The 17,270-nt window shown below is 38.1% G+C and overlaps 1 long non-coding RNA gene across 1 annotated transcript; it reads left to right on the forward strand.

Annotated features, from left to right (window-relative positions):
• The first annotated feature begins 2,519 nt into the window (after positions 1 to 2,519).
• On the forward strand, positions 2,520 to 16,829 carry LOC119623905 (uncharacterized). The gene is made up of 4 exons (XR_005240003.2): positions 2,520 to 6,805; positions 7,966 to 8,038; positions 14,654 to 14,729; positions 15,109 to 16,829. It is a non-coding gene; the product is annotated as an uncharacterized lncRNA (long non-coding RNA).
• Positions 16,830 to 17,270: the final 441 nt, after the last annotated feature.

Raw genomic sequence — 17,270 nt, forward strand, 5'->3', positions numbered from 1 at the left:
TTTGGCTGGGCGCGGTGGCTCAAGCCTGTAATCCCAGCACTTTGGGAGGCCGAGATGGGCAGATCACGAGGTCAGGAGATGGAGATCATCCTGGCTAACATGGTGAAACCCTGTCTCTACTAAAAATATAAAAAACTAGGTGGGCGTGGTGGCGGCGCCTGTAGTCCCAGCTACTAGGGAGGCTGAGGCAGGAGAATGGCGTGAACCCGGGAGGCGGAGCTTGCAGTGAGCTGAGATCGCGCCACTGCACTCCAGCCTGGGCGACAGAGCAAGACTCCGTCTCAAAAAAAAAAAAAAAAAAAAACCACACACACACACACACAAAAACAAAACAACAACAACAACAACAAAAACTTTTAAGCGGAAGAAATTATGACAGCACATTCGTATGCTGGGAATGATCCAGTAGAGAGTAACAACTTGATGATACAAGAGCAGGTGGACAATTGCTGGAGCAATGTCTTTAAGTAGGTAAGAAGGATGGGCTCCAGTGCATAAGGGGCAGGATGGGTCTTAGCTAGGAGCCTGAGCTATTCAACCATGGCTACAGGAGGAGACACGCTGGGTGTTTGGACATAGAGACATATACGTGGGTTGGAGCACAGGTGCCCACTCTGGCTCATCAGGCCTCTTGCTGGCAGTTAGTACATTTGACAGATGAAAGTGTGGTCCGTGGTTCTTGTGCCATGTGCACCAGTGTGCTGCATGAAAGGCCAGCCCTCTCATTCTCCCCTCATGGGTACACACAGACATGGGCTCTTTCCAGGCCTTTCTTCTTGTCCTCACCACTTTCTTTTGGTAACATAGCATTACATTTATGTCCATTCTGCAGTTTAAGAAATCTTGAGCTGAGACCGGCATATCCATTGACATAAGGTCACACACTGATAAGTGTTAGATCAGAGAAATGAATAGACATTTTGACTGTTTCTGGGTTCTTTCACATCATTATCAGGTGTAGCCAAGGAAACAGGGAAGTTTTTCTTCTGAAGAGTCTGAGATTTGATGTCCATTCAGGTGCACAGGGGTGCCTTTACCAGATGGAGAGGAGCTCCAGGTAAGTACAATGTGCAGATGGCCTTTGCCCCATTTGCTGAGAAGGGGCTTGGAGCGTTGGGGAGCTTCTCTCCTCATCATAGCCTTTCAGGGACTGCACTCTGACCACATTTTCCTGTCTGCCCGTCCTCCTCCATCAAAGTGGAGTCAGCACTCCACTTTTCCCTTTTGCTCCTTATATTTGGGGAGAAGCAGGGTTTATGTGCACATTCAGTTGGCCCAATCAGAGACTTTTTGAAACTGGAAAAAGCCATTGTAGGACTTCTGGTCGAATCCTCTCCTTATCTACTCTACCTTCTTCATTTGCCTATGTTGGCATCTCAGGCACTATCTACTATCTACTTCTAGTACTTTCTACCCTCAAAACAGGAAAACATACACACACGTGTAGGAGCGTACACACACACACACACACACACGCAGAGCTGCTTTGTTCCCTTTTGGAAGGAGCTGTAAGAAAAATTGTGAGGGTTTAGCCTGAAAACTCTCCCTGCTGTTCCCAGGGCTGTCATTGCAATCATTATTTGGACCACTGGAGGCGGGGCTTTGGCATGCATCTGGCAGTCACTCTAAAATGCTTTCCCCTCAAAATCTGCTACTTTATATTAGGCAAGCTGTACACTCCAAGTAGTAGGTGTTTTCTGTTACATATACATAGTGTATTAAGTCTCAGTAGATGATTGTCATGCTATGGCTAACCAGTCTGAACTCTTAATTATAATGAGGCATTATTAAAAAGGTTCAGAGGTACAGATGGATGAAAAGGGTGTTTCACGTATTATAATAGGAATCACTTAAATAATATATTTAGATGAATCTTAAACTCGCCTTACAAACAGAAGTTAAGGTTAAAAAGAATTTAGAAAAAATAAAGTTTTAGAGTGTTTGAGAATGTGTATATAAAATATTTTCAAAGCCATAATATGGATGCTCTTATGGCTCAGAAGCATGCCTACTAGAACACATCTCGGAATGAGAGATGTTTAATTCTATCGCCTTCCAGAAAGTTTTGCAGGATTTCTCACTTGAATTTGCTTCCCTTTGCAACCTCTTGTCCTGAAGGCCCCCTTCCTACCTGGAAATACTGAGGCATGGGTGTGATGAGAATTAATCATTTTGAAGAGAATGAGATGATGACTTTATTAACATTTCCATATATGCTGATTGTGTGTGTGGCGGGGTGGGGGCTGGGGTGGAGGCTTAAGGCAAAAGCTAGAATTAGTCATATGAATTATGGGCTTGTTTGGAGACTGGGCCGTTCATGCTCCCAATCAGTGCCAGTAAATCCTGCAGACGGCTTCAACACCACTACTCTGTTTCTATCCCACTCATATAAAATTCCATGCCAAGGTACAAACCACAATCCTCCCTTTCTTGGTTTTTCATGCAAAAACTATTTTAGAATAAATTTAAATGTCAAACCTTGAAGAACTTTGAATAGTGGAGGCTTCAGCTCATTTAGTTCACAGCATAGCTAAAAAATTAAAAAAAAATTAGGACGAAAGTATTAACATTTTAGAGGCCTATATTTTTCACTGAATTTCAGTTCCAGAGGAAGACAAAATTGCTATGTTGGAAGATAGGATGAAAGAAGAAATACTGAGAAAAGCATGAATATCAACAGCAGCACTTTCATGCTCAGGAGAAGCCCAGAGGCCCCATGTGTGAATAACATTGCAATGGCTGCTTTATGCAGTATGTAAATAAACACAGTCCCCACACCGTTTAAAATATTCAACACTGACCTACACAGGCCTAGACATAAAATGCCAGTCCAGACAGACGTTTGTGAATATACACACATAACACATTGCAGGAAGAACTTGGTGCCTTTTTCCAAATATTTTGTTATGTACACATTTCAGATTAGAAACACTTTTAGTGTTCATAGTCTGAGCAATGGAAAACATTTTTAATCAGTCCTAGACAGCAGGAAAACTTCCTGCAGGAGTTCTACAAGATTTATTCTTCATTTAACAGATGTTTATTTGAAATTGAAGGCAGGAAGCTATATGGTATGTCTCTAGCTTCAAAGAGCTTAAAATGTGGCAGAGACCTTTAGGGGAGTTTGGTCATCAGGGAATTAAAGATAACTTTCATACAGCTATGTGAGAAAAGTACAAAATCATGAAAAACAGAGAAGAGGCCACAATTATGATTCCAAAATGACAAACTAAAAAAGAACATCCAGGCAAGAACCAAGAACCAACAATACCATGCATTAATTATTCGAGTGTTTCCTGTGTTACAGAATGTGTTCCAATGAACTTTGAGAATCTAATGCAAGTTATGGGCCCAGAATATCCATATATCCTCAAACATTTGCCCAAAATGTCAGGGATTTTATGTCCTTGACAATGTCTGAGTCCATGGGCGTTGTATTTTAAATCTTTTATAGTTACATTTGCCATAGTTAATGTGTTATAACTATTTATACTCCTGTCTCCTCCATTAGAGTACAAGCACTTCTAGCACAGGAGTACATTATGTTGTATATTTTATCCACACCCCTTTCTGTTTTGCATTGTGCCTGATGTGTAGAAGGTAGTAAAAATGCTGACCACCCACTTGCCTACCTACCTCAGTGTTCAGGTGTTAGGTTAATGCAGCATCTTCCAAATATTAGTCATTTGAGTAACACCCTCACAATTTTTGCAGTAGTTGCTTACCACCTGTATTATTTTACAAGATAATGGTTTTTGGTGATAGACAGCATTAAATACTATCAAATTTCAGAGTTGAGTATGTTATTTTCATTCCATTTCCTTTTAGCTTAACTCACACTAAGGAGGCAGTCCTAATTTAGTTTTGGTGTATCTTTAATATCTCTCTGACATTTGGGGATCTTCCTTTGGAAGGAACACAGAGGCTTTTGAAGGCAGGAGTATCTGGCTAGAAGTGAATAACATTACTTTGTTTCTTCTTTCATTGTGGTTAGTTTTATGGAAAGTGATAGTAATTTTCTATTTATAGAAGTGAGAAACATTTTTTTAACACAGACTTAAGTTTTAAAAAAAGAGTTTTAAAGAAAAGCATCACATCAGCTATCTATTGCTGTGTGGACTACTTCCAAAACATACTGGTTTAAAAAACAATGACTTATTTGGATTCTGTGAGTTGGCTGGGCTCTGCTAGGCAATTCTTCTCTCCATGAGGTCTGCTGGGGTCCTGTGGCTTGAGAGTTTGGTTGAGGCTGGAAGGACCAAAATAGCTTTATTCATTGCTGTGGTCTGAATGTTGGTGTCCTTTCAAAATTCAAATGTTGGAACTCAAGACTCAATGTGAGAGGTGAGACCTTTAGGAGGCTCTGCCCTCATGAATGGAATTAGTGCCCTTATAAGAGAGGCTTGAGGGAGCCTGTTTGCCCCTTCTGCTACGTGAAGATGCAACAGGAAGGCTCCATTTAGGAAGCAGAGCAAGCCCTCACCAGACACTAAATCTGCTGGTGCCATGATCTTGAACTTCCCTGCCTTCAGAACTGTGAACAGTAGATTTCTGTTGTTTGTAAATTACTCAGTCTAAACTATTTTGTTCCAGGAGCCTAAATGGACTAAGACACTTGTATGTCTGGCAACCTAGCTGGGGTGGCCAGAATGGCTGCAGGTGGTCAAGCCTCTCCCTGTTTAGTGGTATCTCATCACTTCCTAGTGATGAGAGACCACATGGAGCTTTTTAACATCATGGCTGGATCTAAAGACAGTAAAAAAGAAAAGTACAAAGTCTCTTAAGGTCTAGATCTAGAAGTCGCAATGTGTTACTCCTGCTACATTTTATTGGTCAAATCAAGTGACAAGACAAGTCCGGATTCAAGGGGAGGAGAAATAGACTCCACACCTTTTTGGGGGTTTAATGACACATATGTTCAGAAATGGAAATAATCTTTGGTAAAGATTTTACAAACAATCTACACAAATTGTTAAGTACATAGTAGGATAGGTTGAGCGGATATGGCAAAAATTGTGAGGGTGATATTCAAATGACTATTTGGAAGATGCTGTCTTAACATAACATCTAAATATTGCAGTAGACAGTAAGTTGATGATTTTTAGTACCTTATACATACTAAGCACAGCAATATAAACAAAGGAGTTTTATGAAAAAGATAACATGATATAAACTTGCCCTAGAACTTCTTACATTCTAGTGAAGAAGACAGATACATAAATAAATATAACACAATTACCATGATGCATGTTTCAGTAAAGGGTTTGAAATATAGAATGCTGTCATTTTATGTAAAAGTCTGAGTGCAAATGGATTTTCTTGGGCCCATGATTTGTAGCAGATCTCAAAATTTTTAACTGTGAAACCCTAAAAGGACCTAAAAACACTGAAGAGACACGATGGTGTGAAGCACAGAGATCAAAGCTACTAACAGTAGTGGTAAGGAAAAGGTTTCACAGAAGTGGTAACATTTAAAGATAGGAATGAGGGAGGATGGAGGAGGAAGAATTGGCATGAGTTGGATGCCAGTTAGATGTGGGGAGATGAGATGGATGTAGAGGAAGGAGAAGAAGAATTAGGAATGTGGGGGAATTGAAGAAAGGGAAAGGGGAGCAAGTAATTAAAGGATGACAATTTTCTAGCTGGGGAAAATGGTAGATGGTAGAAAATATTGGAGGAAGAATGGGTTTTCTAAGTACACTTTCCAGAATTCAGTTTTGTCCAAGTTGTGATTGAGATGCCCATGTGATAAACCAATAAACAATTGGGCATGCAGGTCTGAAACTTGCCTATCTTGTGCCAGGCACCTTTATAGGAATTGCATATAGAGCCGTGAATATCCTAAAGATATTCACATTCTAGTGAAAGTGAATACAAAATACAAATGTTATCAGAATTCTTAGATTCTAATGTGGTTGGCGGGGGGGGGGGAGCAGAGACAATTCGTGTGTAAAAAAGTCAATATAAATTTTACCCAATGTTAAATACTAAGAATAAAGTAAATTTAATTAATGGGATAGAGAGGTCTGGGGAAGCTACTTTATTTAGAGTAGTATAGAAATTGAAGGCAGCTTTTTGAACTACAACTTAAAGCTGGGAAGGAGGCCGAGCCTCTTTAGTTTGATAAGGTAGGACAATTGTACCAGCAAGAGATTAACCGTTGTGATTTAAGCTGGTGTCCCTCAGATACCACATCATTGTGAGGAACTCTTCCCCCAGCACCTCCACCCACAGACATCTTAATCTTCCCCGTCTAGCAACAGAACCATGTGGAGCAGATAATGAGTATAAATAAAAATCCATTCGTGTGTCCAGGACACCAGAGGAATGGAAACTTCAGGGAGAGAGGAACTATGAGAGTTAGGAAGAGAATGTAAAGAAGAAAATGGCAGGGGGAAGTCACTCACTGACCACTGGTGGGATGGACATACATATGCGGCTCCCAAAAGTCTGGGATTGAGCCCCACTCCCACAGTTAGTATCGAGGAATGAGTTAGTCTAGAGATGACACTCTTAACTCCTCACTACACTTTGGATGTTGTACAAGATGGATTACATCACTGTGTGAGATGAGTTACCTCACTTGAACTTGAGTGAAGAGACTTGAGTAAACTTAGATTGTACAATATTCTGGGTTTGGGGTATACTGACTTGAGGTAGTGATGGGACACCATCTTCCCTCCCCACCCACTTGCACATGGCTGGACCCTCCAGTGCGGAAGATAGAGAGAAGAGAGTTGTCTCTGGACCAATATACCACCAGGAAGACTTTGTCTCCTGACATCTCCACTTCACCCATACTAAGGTAAAGGTATTCAATATTTAAATAAGTAGTTTATTATAATATTATTCTGATTTTCCAGTTATTTATGAACATACCTGCCCCCACCCCATGAGGAATGTGCACAGTGTTAAGTAAATCATTTATTTCAGTGATTCTGACCACATCTACCTTGACTGGTACCACGATGTCTCTCTAGATTTAAAGTGAACAAGGATAAATTAGTTCATGGTATGTATTGAAATTATAGAATCTCATAAAATAAAACTTTCAGTGATTGGAACATATTATCATTTTAGAGCTTGTAAAGGTGTCAAATGTTGGGCAAAAAATAATTTAAATGATTGGATCTATTATCCTTTTTTTTTTTTTTAACCTTAGGTAGAATATTAGTTCAACACCACAGCCTTTGAGTATTACTGGATATTGTGACCACAAGTGAGCGATGTGGTAGCTTACTTGTCACAGCTCTACACCTCTTTCTGAGAGAAGAGGTTTGGGCTTGGGAATATTTTAGACCATTATTTTTCTGCCATTTCCTGTTGTCACCAGGATTCAATCTGTAACTGGGGTGTTATTCAAAATACATATGTTATCAGAGAGGAATTAATTCCTCAAACACAGGCACTCTATAGGACTCTAAAATGCTAAAAAGTACATATTAAAGAAAAGTTGGAGAAAATTCAGGATTGGTGGTATGGTGCTGCTGTTTTCCTTTAGCCCATTATTTGTGACCTTGACTATTTCAATTATGATGTAAATCCATGGAATCAAATCACTGGCATGTTTATGATTCGTAGTCACATTTGATAGTTATTTATACTATAGAGGTGGCAAGGACACTTTCCACACACAGTGTGCCTCCTGTCAAGAGAAAATGAAAACCTTACGGTAAAGTCTCAGAGCACTGGCAGGAGGCTTTGTGAAGTCCAATGGGGCTCTTAAAATGGGAATCTGAACCATCCATTCCAAACTTAGTGGAGTGAAAAGATAAGGGAAAGGTAGTAGTGTTGGCATCCCTTGTGTTGGTGAGCTGCTACTACCTGCAGTAATAACAATACACCTGCTGGTTAGCAATTACCTGGTGTTTCGTGTATTCCAGGAACTGTTCTAACACGTTCCACACATTAACGAATTCAATTCTTGCAACAAAAATTGATGTCATTAGTGTCTTCTTTTTACAGGTGAGGAAACGGAGGCCCAAGAGGTCACACATCTACTAAGTGGAGAAGCTGGGATAGGAACGAGTCCTGACAGGTGAATAATGCTGATTATAAAAGTGAGAAAGATAGGATTTTTCTGTAAGTGAGAAAAATCACTTGACAGAAAGTTGCTCCCCTGCTGAAGCCAATGTTAGCTCTGAGGAGGACAGATGCCAACCTCCTAGCCCCAGGCCTCACAGCTGCCGAGACTGGGCCCCCAAATCTGAGAAGCGGCTCCTGACTAGGGTAGAGGCTGCAGGGGCTGCTCCTGAGACTCCACTCATCTCCAGCCTCACACATCCCAGAATCAGAAAATGTTTGAGCTGGAAGAATGCCTAGGGATACACTGAACTCCCTATGTTGCAGAAAGGGCCCCAAAGCAGCACATAACTTTACAGGGTTTATTTTTATTCCTTTGGTTCTGGGAAAGGAGACATTTTCAGGGGGAGTTGCGACGAACTGAGCAAGAATCTGGAGCTCCCATTTTATTTGTACCTCTTGTCCTTGACAGACAGGAATCACAAGGATAAAAGTTAAGATAAAAGGAAAGAGATACTACCAAGTTTTATGGAGAAACATGTGAACAGGAAGGAGACTTTCAGGCAGGATTTATTTATAGTTCTGTGGGGACTGTATGGATCTGTGTTTATGGGTATGGAGCATCAGGAGCTGTGAAGTTTCAATTTCTTTAATGTTCTTAGTTGGTGCCCAGGAGGATTCATTATTTTAGTTTTCATAATGATGCAATTAGGAAAAGTCAGAAACATCAGAATATCTCATTTGCTCCCAGAAATTCTTGTTGCCACCTCTTCATGAGTGTGACTGTCCTGGGCATTCCTTGATGTTCCACATTTTGGATGTGGGAGCATGACTATGCCCTGGACCCTTGGTGTGGACTGGGGCTCCACTCAGGCACGTTGGAGAGAAGGCAGCTTCCATTGCTGATGGGTTTCATCTCAGCCCTGTTATTACTGTGCCCAGGAAATCATTCCCTTTGCCACTTCCTAATTATGCCTCTGGGTACTTTATGGTAAGGGTGACATTTTTCTCTTGACAGGCAGTATTATAGTATAGAACTGTGCTTGTCACTCTTTACTGCTTTTAATAACCACAAAATCTCTTACAAGATGTCTGGAGCTTCGTAAACATATGTTTATGGTACCATTTTATCTGTCCTGAAATGGTCAAGGTCATAGATAATGTGCCAGAGGAAGGAAGACAGTGAACACACTATTATAAATAGATGTGTAGCTTGAAAATGACCCTTTAGACATGGGGATATTAGTTGGCAATAAGAAAGGAAGTGATGAAATGTAATAACAATTTTATTTTATTTAGGAAAGTCTCCAGGGGTATGCCAAATGCTTCCTATTGTGTTTAATCTGATTGGCATTTTGGCATGTTAGAGGTTTAAACATGTATTATAGTTATTTCATTACAATGAAAAGTGAATTAAAAGATAAGAATGAAGCAGAAACGCAGTTTGAATAGTCAAAAATTAGCATATGATACATAATTTTATCTTAAGAAATATAAGTGACACATGTAAGAACAGTGTACCTTTCATTTGTCATTCTGAATTTTTAGAAACGTAGGCATCAGGGATCATTTTAGGTAGTACTGAATCCCGTTTCTTTTTCTCTTGCTCTCTCATTCATGCTCAACAGAAATATTTTAATAATGAAAGATCTAAAAGGTATATCAACTTTGTTATTTGGTGCTCAACAATGTTCCCATGACATTGGTTTACACTTGCCAGTATATGGGTGGATGGTTTGTGCTTACTAGATCTTAGAACTGCTAGTATCTGGGGAGAGAGAAAAGCAACAAAAACAGTATCACGCTCAACAACAGCAACATCAAAAGCGATGACAATAGCATTAGTTGGTGTGTCCATACATGTTAATGTTAACCCTTTCAATACCTTGTTTAGGCAGTATTATTATAGTAGTAGAAAGGGTCAAGAGTTAAGGCATTGAGGTTAAACCTTGGGAAAGTTAACGCCTCTCGGAATTTCAGTTTCTTCATTTGTAAAGGAGGACTACAATTGCAGTAGTAATAATCATGAATACTGCCCATTACATAAATAATGCATGTAAAGCACTTTGCACAGTGCCTGTTTTATGATTACTAGCTGTTACCATCATCATCCTCATCCCCATTTTTCAGATGAAGAAACTTGGTGCAGTGATTAACAATGCTCTGAAATGAAAAGCAGGAGTTGAGCAAGGAGTTACCTGACTCCTAAACTCTTGCTGTTGTTGAAATCCCACCACCTTATTGCATTAGGGAATATTGCTTTGTGAGAAAGGAGGGTGTGGGAGTGAGGTTTAGCTTTCAGGCCAGGAAGCTAATTCTAATTTTAGGAAGAGGTGACAAGGATGTGAGGAAAAGCAATTATTTATAGTCAGGCCACAAGGGCCTCGGATTTTGCCTCTGATTGGCATTTGTCTCCTTTTGCATTCCTGCCTTCTGCCACTGGTGTTGTCCTTTCCATGCATCATGATTTCCCAATGCTAGGAAAATGTTTAATTGGGTAATTACCCAGGTTCAGTTCTCTGAACTTGCTTAATTCCCTGGATAACAAAAAGAAGGAAAGAGGGGTAACTTACCAGTCAGACATCTACCCCCTTTTTTAATGTTATATAGACCTGGATGCTTAGCTTGTTTGTGCAACCCTAGTCAATTTGCACAGCTTCATTTGTACCATTTTTTTTGGAAGAGGCAAAATAAGTTCTATTCTCAAAATAGAGTCACCACAGGTGGAAACATAACACTTATAAGTAGTTCCTCTGGTTTTCTATCTATTCAGTTACTTTTGTGCTAAAGAATGGGCATTTGAGTTAACTATAACTTATTGTATATTTCAAAATCAAGATTGGAATTGAAATGTTCCTAACACAAAGAAATATTAAATGCTTGAAGTGATGAATATACCAGTTACCCTGATTTGATCATTATGCATTGTAAGTTATCAAAATTTTACATGTGCCCCATAAATATGTACAACTATTATGTGTCTATAAAAATTAAATAAAAACATACTGAAGCAAAAAATAAAGCATAAGCATTTGTACTGTACAACTCCCCACCCTGTGCAAAAACTTGAAAGGAGAGATGCTCTTTGAACTTGAGGATTCCTTTGCATGACATCCAGTGAAACTTAATTTACACTTTTGTCTTTCTAAGTGTTCTTAGAAAAAAATTTCTCTGTAGTATAATTTCCTGATAGGGATTAGTGAAACCATCTCCTCATTGGCATTTAGTTGCTTTTCCCTCTGTGTTCTTATCTCTTGCATTAGATTTAGTTGTTTGCATGCTTGTTTCCCCCCTTAGGAGTGTAGACTTCTTGCAGACAAGGATGAAGGCTTCCTCCTCTTCGCTTTCACTGTATCTAGTACAGAACACTACTCAGTAAATATGAGAGCACTTAGATAAGTTGATTACTCTATACTGACTTGGATTAAACCTTTTTTGCTGCCACTACCTGATGAATGAAAAGGAGAAGGGAACAGAAATAACTTTACCAATTCCGGTATCTTTGGCAGTCATTGACACAAGCATAGGGTGTGGAAGGGGTGGAAAGGGAGAAAAAACGGTAAAAGAGCAGAAAAATACAGAAAGAAACTGAAGATTAAAAAACGGGTGGGCTAGTGAACATATTTTACATCACCAATTATTTCTGGTACAACCCATCTTGAGCCACTATGCCCCGCTAATACCCCAGCCACAGGTGTCTTCGTTTTTTTTTTTTTTTTTTTTTGCTTAACCAAGATAATGAATTTCAGTGGATTCTCAAATCATAAAGAAATGAGACTGAAACATTTAGGCAGTGAAAAGTGTCACTATTTTTCCTTCCCGTAACCAGGTCAAGAGTTCGGGTAGGAACATGGAGCCTGAGCTGGTAAATTTGAATATCTGATCTTCCAGGCTGGGACCAATGAATAGTGGTTACTGGGAAAGGAATTGCAGGAGGTAGGATCAGTTACGTAATGAGGGGTAATTATGCAACAGGCCATACATTAGTTTGGGAGAGTTGACACATTTTATCCAGAGCAAGGCTGGGTAGACATACTACTGTATAGGTAAATGTAAATTACCCAGTTGACTTCAGTGGGTAGAGTTCTTGTCTGAGCACTGCTGTGAAAGAAATGATTTTCCATTTTTGGTTCTCATAAACCTCTCTTACTTCTTTCATTCTCCTCTGATGTCTTCCTGGATTAACAGAAAGCAAGAAAGAGAACAGGACAAAGCGAATACTCGGTCTTTAAAAGAATAAGCAATTTTCTATAGGCAGGCAACAAAAGTGTTAAACTTTGTTGTTAAGCATCATCACACTTATAAAACAAATAATAATTCCATAATATCATCTAATACAGAATCCAGATTTGGATTTCTCTTATTGTTTCAAATATATCTTTTATAGTTTTTTTTCCCTCCCCAATTCATGATTTGACCAATGTTCTTTCATCCTAGAAAGAAAGAAGTCCTCAGACTTTTGCCATTCATGATGCTTTTAGCAATACTTTTATTTAAATTCAATTCAGTTTCTAAATTATCATGACTTTAATAAAGAGTCTGCATTGGGGTGCTTAAGCTTTACCATAAATGGAGTAACTTTGTATCATAGAGTTTACAGAATTTAAGTGTCAATTGGATGAGTTCCATGTATTTCCATTCTAGAGACATCTCTAAAGAGAAAAGAAGGTACATGAAAGGAAAGAGGAAAACATAATGAGCAATAATGACTCAAGTTAAGGGGAAACATTTTTAAAAAGTGAAACACTAATGGCAATTGATAGATTTGATTTTTATTTTAGTGGAAAGTCCCTGAGCTTCTTCTTAATCTCAAAGAATAGTACAATTCATTTGGATTGTCTTGCATACACAGTGATGGTCCACTCTGGTCTACTGCCAGCATTTTGGTGCCAACTTCATTCCTGGATGGTGGGGATGATAAGCAATGCGGCATTCCACTCCTGTTCCCAGTGTGGTCCATCTGTGGCACTTTCTGTCATTCAATTTCCAATTTGCTTTAAATAGTTTTATTTACTCTAAATGAGGATGGTGCTGTGTTGCCAGTGACAGGCTCTTCAACTCTATCATCACAGAAAAATGTTGTCAGTGTAGGATTAGAGAATAAAAAAACTAACAGGTAGAAGTCAGATAAGGCCAGTGGCTTGCACAAATGGCAGTGTGAAAATTTTAACTTTATTAACTTTGAGTGTGTTTTGTATTTCCAGACTTTTGCTAATGTGGTACAAAGCTACTTATAAACACGGCTCATTTTCTCTATACTCAAGGAAGAAGCAGCTCTAGTATTTTATTTTAGTGATTTAATTTCAGCATTTTAAAAATCCTTCCATATTATCTGTTACCCAGTTTGCTAAAGAATAGCATAATAGGTACTAAAGTTCAGTGAACTGGTCCAAAGTTTCAGTTCACCTCATGCTTATTGACTCTTCTTATTGTGTTCTGACACTGGGGTTATAAAGACGACAAAAGTGTAGTTCCTGACCTCCCTCACCAAGATCATAGTTTAACCAAGAGAGACAGACAAAAAAAGAGACAGTCCAAGTTGAGACATTGTTTACGCTTCGTAATAATTTTGGAAGAAACAAATCAAGTGCTAGATTTCCTGAATAGTACAATCCATTTTGGCAAGAAAGAAGGAGATGGAAAGCCACAAGAATAAGTGGAAGAGGGGGAAATTTGGTGGTAGGTGCTGTTTTAGAATTATAGGAGAGTGAAGTTTTATAGGAGAGTGAAGAATTTTAACTTTTTTTTCGCCTTCAACTTTGTGTATAGAAAAATTTCAGGTTTACAGAAAAGTTAGAAAAATAGTACAGCGGGTACCCATATGCCCTTTATGTAGCTTCAGCAGTTGTTAACCTTTAGTCACATTCATTTGCACTATCCCTGGGTATACTATTTTGAACCATAAAAATAAGTTGCAGACATCATGACTTTTCACCCCTCAGTTGTTTAACAGGCATCATAATACTTATAAAACAAATAATAATTCCATAATATCATCTAATACAGAATTCAGATTTGGATTTCTCTTATTGTTTCAAATATATCTTTTATAGGTTTTTTTCCCTCCCCAATTCATGATTTGACCAATATTCTTACATTGTATTTAGTTGTTGTGTCTCTTAGTCTTTTTGGATTTATGTTTTTAGTTTCCTTTGTTTTATGACATGGAATTTTTGGAGTCTAAGCTGTTTATATTGAAGAATGCCCCGTATGTTTGATTCATCAGATTATATCTTCATGAATAGATTCAGGTTAAACATTTTTGGCAAGAATCCCACAGATAAACGTTGTAGCACAACAGCTGTAAATTTAATGTTTATGGACTTTATGGTTATATGTGTGTATATCTATATGTCTTCTACTGGGGAAAAGGTCATAATTCTTACCAAATTTCCAAAGATTCTGTAAGACCCACAAAGGTTAAGAATGACAGATGGAGTAAGTTGTTATTAGTGGGAGGTAAGTAGGTATTTAGTCTACACTTATATCTTAAATCATTAGATTTTATGTATTTTTAAACATGGCATTTTTACTGGTAGGTTTTTTAAAAAAAGTAATTCATATACTTGATAAAATTCAAATCATACAAAAATATTAGAGTGTAAAATGTCCTTTGACTCCATTTCTCCAGATTCCTTGTCGTTCTTGGCAAAAATAACCTGTATTTCCAGTTTCTTGAGTGCACCTCTAGAAAAATCTGTGTATAGGTGAGTATATTTGTGGATACGTGTTCTTTTATTTTACACAAATAAGAGAATTTTACAGTGGAGATGTTCTATAGGTGAATTGACTTACATTATTGTAATGCATGTATGTGATAAAACAAAATTAGTAAAAACTAAACCAAACCAAAGCAGGAAAGAATCAGTGCTGGTGATCCACATGACATTCTACTTGATGACTAAGCAGGAGACTGTCACACCAGTGTGTTGCTCCTTTAGCTGGACTCACTCTTAGCATGCACAGCCCTGAGCCTGGGGTGAGGCTAGCTTTTTTTAAAAAAAATTAATTTAATTTAATTTAATTTAATTGTGGTAAAAACATTTTTAAAATCTTTCTTTCTTTCTTTTTTTTTTTTTTTTTTAGAGACAAGGTCTTGCTACATTGCCCACACTGGACTCAAGCACCTGGGCTCAAGCTTTCCTTTTGCCTCAACCTCCTGAGTAGCTGGGACTATAGGCATGTGCCATTGTGCCTGTAGATCTCACATTTAATGTGAGATTTACCCTCTTAACAGATTTTTAAGTATACAATACAATATAGGCACAGTGTTGTACAGCAGATTTCTAGAATCATTTATCTTATATAACTGAAGGTTTATACCTATTGAGTAGCAACTCCCAATTTCCCTCTTCCCCCAGCCCCTGGAAACCCTTCTGCTCTCTGTTTCCATGAGTTTGACTGGATACTTCATATAAGTGGAATTATACAGTATTTGACCTTCTGTGTCTGCGTTAATTCACTTAGGATAATATCCTCCTGGTTCATCCATGTTGTTGCAAATGGTTAGATTTCCTTCCTTTTTAAGGCTGGATAAAGGCTAACTTTTAAAGCCTGTATTTATCACAAACATGGTCCCTGTGGGAGCCAGCTTCATCTGGTGTGCAACTGAAGAACCAGAAGAACCTTTTAGTGCCAAAGGAAACACTAGCTCTGTACAACATTTACCGAGGGAGTGTTCATAATGCCTGCAAACTGGCATTATCATGGGGGATCTTTGAGGGACATTAGGACTATATTAAATTTCAGCCTTACACACTGACTCAAGAGCCCTGGGTAAGGTGCATTCCATGGCTTCTTGTTCACCTCCATGCTTTTTGAAAATTAACAAGATATCTTGGTTCTTCCACATCAGCACACAGAGATCTACTTTATTTTTAAAAACAACTACATGGTATTCCATTGCATAAATGTACCAGGATTTGTTCAGAATCTGTCCTCCATTGATGGATATTTAGGGTTTTTTTTTTTTTTTTTTTAAGAGTTTTGCTACTATAATTATAATGCTGCAATGAATGATGTGACTTTTTATGATACATTTTGGGGATCTTGCATGACCAAGTGACCACAGGAGAGCAATTATAATACTTTTGCTATATTTACTTAAAAATATAAAATGTATTTCCTTTTTTGGTTACTTTTGAATTGAAACTGTTTTGGTTTTGATTCCTATAATTTCAACTTTTCAAAATTGAGTTTAAAAAATAATACTAATTAATTACTTTTTAAAAACCCCCACATATTAGCATAGTGTCTAAATCCATTCAATGGCATTAGGACTCCAAAAGACAATTTGTCAAATGTCTCTACTATTTATTATTTATTCAACAAGTATTTCTTGAGTGCATGCCTCTATGTGCCAGGGATTGTATTAAGGATTTTAGTAGATTTTATATTTTCTAGTTGTATTAAAATTGTACTGAAATTTAAGACTAAAAACTATTTGCTAGTTGCTCATTTATTCCATTTATAATTGCTAATTTATTTCATTAAGTTAACAAGGTATTTGTATATCAGTGAGGTGGAGAGGAGGGGAAAGGTAATATATTTGTATTAAAAACTGCACTTAATGTATTTCCTACATAGCAGTTATAAAAGGTAGGGTTTCTTTTTTCTCTTCTCCCTCCTTCCCTCACTCTCTTTGTTCCTTATCTTTCTGTCTTTCCAATTTTAATAATTGGTATTATCAGTCCTTCTTTATTCCTCTTCTTATTTTTCCCTAGATGCTTTTTCCTGGCTCTTATTGCTTATTTAGTTTTACATAGGAACTTTAAAATCAACTTGTCTAATTTGAAAATCCTACTAATAATTTTGGGGGTGTGATTCACAATATAGTATTTATAAATTAGCTCTGAAAGCATCAAATTTTTTTTTTTTTTTTTTTTTTTTTTGTGGTGGAGTCTTGCTCTGTTACCCAGGCTGGAGTGCAGTGACTCCATCTCGGCTCCTTGCAAACTCTGCTTCCCAGGTTCAAGCAATTCTCCTGCCTCAGCCTCCCAAGTAGCTGGGACCACCACTCCTGGCTAATTTTTGTGTTTTTAGTAGAGACTGGGTTTCACCATGTTGGCCAGGCTGGTCTTGGACTCCTGACCTTAAGGGATCTGCCCGCCTCGGCCTCCCAAAGTGCTGGGATTATAGGCATTAGCCACCACACCTGGCCTAGAATTGACACTTTAAGATGCCGTGTCTTTAAAATGAAAAACATAATATTGCTTTCGATTTGCTTCAGTATTTTAAAAAATTACCAT

The sequence above is a fragment of the Chlorocebus sabaeus genome, chromosome 11, assembly GCF_047675955.1.
Source record: "Chlorocebus sabaeus isolate Y175 chromosome 11, mChlSab1.0.hap1, whole genome shotgun sequence".
Taxonomy (NCBI): Eukaryota; Metazoa; Chordata; class Mammalia; order Primates; family Cercopithecidae; genus Chlorocebus; species Chlorocebus sabaeus.